This window comes from Sapajus apella, unplaced genomic scaffold (assembly GCF_009761245.1).
Source record: "Sapajus apella isolate SASKATOON/1434 unplaced genomic scaffold, GSC_monkey_1.0 scaffold24, whole genome shotgun sequence".
NCBI lineage: Eukaryota > Metazoa > Chordata > Mammalia > Primates > Cebidae > Sapajus > Sapajus apella.
Genome location: NW_022436964.1, coordinates 14,635,949 through 14,641,948, shown reverse-complemented (window position 1 = coordinate 14,641,948; position 6,000 = coordinate 14,635,949).

Below are 6,000 nucleotides of genomic sequence, written 5' to 3'. Positions count from 1 at the left end.
GAAGTAACAGGGTGGGAGGGGAAATACTCGCCCATCCTGACATCCTCCCAGGGTTCTGCTTACACTCCTGGCCTTCTCTGGGCAAGGACTGTGAGTTCAATTTGCAGACTTCCAGAAAAGGAGATTACACCGTGCTTTCGCATCTCAATCGTGATCTTTCTGAAACTGAAGGTCATTTCTTCGGGAACAATTTAATACTGTTTTCTCATTTTATATCCTTGAAAGAGATGAAGGCCCATTCATCTTTAGGCTTTCTATTGTAACCCATCACAAAGAACATTTGAAATGTTACATTAATTCTGATGATTCTTTTGAATCTTTTTTACACCCAATAAATGGAAATTTTAGAAAGAGGCCAGTCACATTGATCCAGCATATAGAAACAAAATAAATAAAGGTGCTTAGAACCATAGCTGGTGTGCGGTAAATGCTGTTAGTATTAGCCATTACTACCAATTCTACAGCTATTACTGCAACCAGTTCCAATGTTAATACTACTACAGTAAAAAGCAGCAGACATTATGATCATTTTAAACTTTTGTATGCTGTTTGAAACAAATGTTTAAAAATGAAAAACTTTAGAAGTAAGCTATTCATATCTCCAGCAGAAGCCTGCTGTATGGGGTTTTAGTTCCCCATGGGAGGGGCATTGGTTTTCCTCAGAACCCCTAATGCCTGCCTAGATCTGTTCCACCAATTCTTTAACAAGGTTGATTACAACATGTGTGGGTTTGCTCAGTGTTTGGGAGGTGCAGTCGGGGGAATGGAATGGGACTTCTTCCTGGGTACCAAGGGCTTGGGTTTTAGTATCTGACTTCTTCCTTCCCTTTCAGGGCATGAGGGTTCACTTTTCTACTTTATGAATTTGCCAAAAGCAAAAGTAATATGCCCTCAGTTAGAGGCAGTCTCACGGGGTTCTGTTACATGCATCCCCTTTCTTGTGGCACCATTATCAAGAGTTTGAGTGAAGCCAAAAAAGAGAAGATAGAAGATAATTGTTATGGTCTGAATGTCTGTGTCCCTTCAAAATTTATATGTTGAAACTTAACCCCCACTATGATGGTACTAGGAGATGGAGGCTTTGGAAAGTGATTAGGTCATGAGGTCAGAGCCCCCATAAATTGGATCAGTGCCCTTATAAGAGGCTATAGAGATAAGCGTTCTTCCTCTCCATCATGGGAGGACATATGTGAGAAGAGAAGGCACTGTGAGGATGTAAGCCCTCATCAGACACCAAATCTGCCAGTTCCTTGATCTAGGACTTCTCAGGCTCTAGAATTGAAAGAAATAAATTTCTACTTTTATAAGCTACCCAGTCTATGGTATTTTCTTAGAGCAGCCCAACCCAAATATATTAAAACAGTGGTATTGTGATAGTGAGGTGAAATATATGTATAATCCTTGACCCCGCCCATTTCTGTCAACTTTTTATTTGTGTCAGATTTTCCTGCAGAATTGGAAGGCCGTTACTCAAAATGGCCCTGGTCACTTAGTCCTTGGTCAGTAGGAAGTTAAATACAATTGCTTTGCCATGTCTATTAGCTGATGACTGACTTTAGGCCCTGACTTTAGGCTGTTGTGGCTCACTCATTAATTAGCATCAAAATCTGATTAATTGATATTCTATTTCCAAAGATATCTCTCTCTCTCTCTGCCTTTTTTAAATTATCTCTTTCAAGGTGGTTTGCAAAGTGGAATTAAATAATAGAAATGTGGCAAGATAATGTGTATACTTTTACAGGTGCGTGAAATTGTCAAAGTGTTAGAAAGTAGTGAGCTAGTGTAGTCTGCCAGAGTATCTTTTGTTCCTGATAACTTCCAGTCATACAGAATCCAACAAAAGATAATTATTTAAATCAAGAATGGTACATCTGTTTAATGGAATACTATATAATTACTTAAAACTATATCACATAAAAATAGTTAATGGCATGGAAAGTTATTCATAATATATTAAGTGGGGGAAAGGGAGTTAACAGTATATATGGTACAATTTGTGCAGTATCATCCTTTTTTAAAACAAAAGGTGCATATGTACAAGTATACAAGAAAAAGAGATGCCAAAACATACACAAAATTTTAACGATTAGGTAGAGGAATTATGAGTAAGTTTTTCCTTTGCATGTGTTTGTTTTTCTGTGTGTTTTCCCGAATTTTCTGCATTTAACATGTGTTGCTTTGGTATTGGAGCTAAAACCTATAACATTTCCTTTTTCTTTTCTTTTTTTTTTTGTTTCAATTATCAAATTAGTGGTATTGCAAACATTTCCTTTTTAAAAGAATTGTGTTACAGCTTGACTGACTAGCTTTTTAGAACCTGTATTGTGTCTGCATGTGTGGAGTCATCACAAGTTCAGTGACTCATTCTCAACTTTCAAGTTTAGAAACACAATTTGATTAGTTCACTGAAGACTGATCACATAGAGGGAATACATTCTAATGTTTTATAGCACAGTAGAGTGACTATAGTTAACCGTTATCTACTGTATTTTTCAAACTAGCTAGAAGAAATAGATCCTTTTCTTGGACCCATCACATAGACATTATAAATACCCTAACTTAATCATTACATATCCTATGCATGAAACAAAATTTCACATGTACGCCATTAATATGTGCAAACATATTCAAGAAATAATGATTTTTAAAAAGCTGAGAGGGGAAGAACAAATTTTAAAAAGCTGTGGGGAAAAAACAAATTTAACAGAAAGTTAATTACAAAGGTAAGTAGAAATTATGAAATCAAAAGCCAATAATAGCAAAAATCAACAAGTTGTTTCTTTAAAAAGATTAATAAAACATACATAACCCCTACTAGATTAATAAAGAAATGAGAGGAAGAAATGAACAATTTACCGGGACCAGGTGTGAAAGAGGAAGCATCACTACAGATGCTGCAGACATTAACGGATATTAACACATAACTTCATGCAATAAATTTGACAATTTAGAGGAAATGGACAAATTACTTGAAAAGCACAACCTATTAAAACTGACTCAAGAAGACATAGAAAATCTGAAATTATTTAACCATGCTCTTCACACAGCTGCTTCTCCCTACAACTTTAGACTTCATGCAATTTCTCCAGAGGCTGCAAATCTTAAAATATGGGGTTCCTTGGCTCCTTGCCCCTCTCCTGGGGAATTTAGGAAGTAAATGTTTCTATTGATTGCCAAAAAAAGGGAGGGAAGAAAAAAGGGCTGATTATGGCACAAAAATGATGACTAGCTCCCTGCCCTCAACTCCCATTACTAATGTCTGCACTTATTTGTTCATCAGGGTAGATTCCCCTAAATGTAATTACTTCATCAAACAATCTGACTTTTCCAAAGCTCTTAAAGCAGAGCCTTCACTTTCCAAAAAATTCATGCTAGCAATGCAGAGGACAGTATTATACCCTCCTGAGCACTGAATTTTTTCATTATTGCCCACCATTTGAACAGCTGAAAAAATTATTCTTTATTTTTGTTGCAATCTCACCAATGCACCTTAATATAGCAGTTTCTCCTTGTTTGAACTAGTACCCCGGCTTCTTTGTCTTTACATCCAAGAAAATTAAGGACACAAAGGTGGGGTTGCAGCAAAAATTTAATAAGTGAAAAAGAAAAAGCTCTCTGCAGTGGAGAGGGGAGTTGGAGTGGACTGCTAGGTTGTAGTAAAAACGTTAGGGTTTTTATAAACTAGTGAGGAGTGGGTGTCTTATCTTCCTAGGGCCTGAAGATTTATTTTTTAGGACCAGGTGTGCTATCGGCATAGAGCAGAGTTTGTATCAGCTGTTACCCAATTCCTTGATCACGTAAGCAGACTTTTAGTTTGTCTTGCTCTGTGCTGCTTTGTGTCGTTTAAGTTTCTGTGTCTGTTTCCAGACATTTTCTTGCAGCTGCAGGCATCCTCTGAGCCTCCCTGCATACTCCAGCTTCCCTATCTTAGTGTGCCTAAAAAGAAAGGAATGTACTTATTAAAGCCCATTGTTTTTCTGGGTCTCATTGTATGAGTATGAAGTCTCCGGGGTGATTGCCCCAGAGACTCCCCCACTCCTCTGTACTTATTTGTGCTTAAAGCGGTCTTTTTATCTGCCCAGGTGCAGCCTGAGGTTTTCCCAAGGTCGTTTTATTTTTTTGCCTGTTGCTGTGACTTTTCAGGCAGGCTACTTCTGCAGTCTGAATCTTTCCACTGATTTTTCCTTTCCTTCTCCCTCATTTTCATTTGCATTTAAGAAAATTTTAGTAACTATAATAAAGTTCACATGCTTTTTATTTTCTCTGGTTATAACTTTTAGAAAGAGCAGAGTTCTTGTGTGAGAAGAAGCAGGGACCTGGGAAAGGAGCTTTGTTTGAGGAGTCAGCAATCAGGGTTCTACTGTAATAGCTTTCTAAGTGGCCTTCCACTTCCACATTTGATCCCTTCCTAACCATTTTCCACATAGTAACCAGAATTTTTTTTTTTTTTTTTTTTTTTTTTTTTTTTGAGACTGGAGTTACCCAGGCTGGAGTGCAATGGCGCGATCTCAGCTCACCGCAACCTCCGCCTCCTGGGTTCAAGCAATTCTCCTGCTTCAGCCTCCTGAGTAGCTGGGATTACAGGTACGTGCCACCATGCCCAGCTAATTTTTTGTATTTTTAGTAGAGACGGGTTTTCACCTTGTTGACCAGGATGGTCTCAATCTCTTGACCTCGTGAGCCACCCGCCTCAGCCTCCCAAAGTGCTGGGATTACAGGCGTGAGCCACTGCGCCCAGCCAGAATGAATTTTAAAAAAAACTTTAAGAGCAGGCACCGTGGCTCATGAGCCACCCGCCTCAGCCTCCCAAAGTGCTGGGATTACAGGCGTGAGCCACTGCGCCCAGCCAGAATGAATTTTAAAAAAAACTTTAAGAGCAGGCACCGTGGCTCACGCTTGTAATCCCATCACTTTGGGAGGCCGAGGTGGGCGGATCAGCTGAGGTCAGGAGTTCCAGACCAGCCTGGCCAAAATGGTGAAACACTGTCCCCACTTAAATACAACAATTAGCTGGGCATGGTGGCGAGTGCCTGTAATCCCGGCTACTCGGGAGGCTGAGGCAGGAGAATTGCTTGAACTAGGGAGGCGGAGGTTGCAGTGAGCCGAGATGGCACCACTGCAGTCCAACCGGGGTGACTGAAGGAGACTTTGTCTCAAAAGATTAAAATAATTTTAAAAAATAAAAGCTTTAATCAGATCATGGCCCCCTCCTTAAAACTATGTAATGACTTCCCATTGCTTTAAAAATAAAATTCAGACTTTTTCACGACGGCAAGGTTCTGCCATCCAACCTTTGTTCACTGCTCTGCAGCCACACTGAGCTTCCCACCTCAGAGCTTTTGTCCTTACTGGAATATTCCAGCAAAATTCTTTTGCCTAGGATGCTCTTTTCTCAGATCTCACACAGCTTCTTCTTGTCCTTCAAGCTGAAACATCACCACCTCTGACAGGCCTTCCGTGCCTCCCACCCATCAGGTTCATTTTGTTTTCTTCCTAACATCTATCACAGTCTTAAATTATCCTGGTCATTTGTTGTGTCAACCTTAAATAGTGGAATTCAGAACGTCATTAAGTATATAGCATTTATTCTAATGAAAACTTGAGGACAGCCACCTGGAAACACTGCCGCCAAACAAATAGGGACAATGTTTCAAGGTGAAGTTAAGATTTCATTTACATAGGCAGAGACAAAGAAGGTTCAGCAGGAGTACATTTTCCATACAAGACCAGTGCATAAATTACAAAGATTAGATTAGTGATATTTAGCTACATTCCAAGGAAGATAACTATATTAATTTATGAAGAAGGGGTCTTAACTCTGTCTCCGTTTGGTCTTTCTAATTATTTACAGGAAAAAAACAAGGAAGCAGTTGCAGCTGTATGTCATGGGACAGAGGCCCCATAGCCACATTCTACGCAAGGCTCAGAATAATTTAAAGTTCTAACAGCTTTAAGTTTGAATTATTTAATTTCACAGTTCACATGTTGATTGTTGATTCA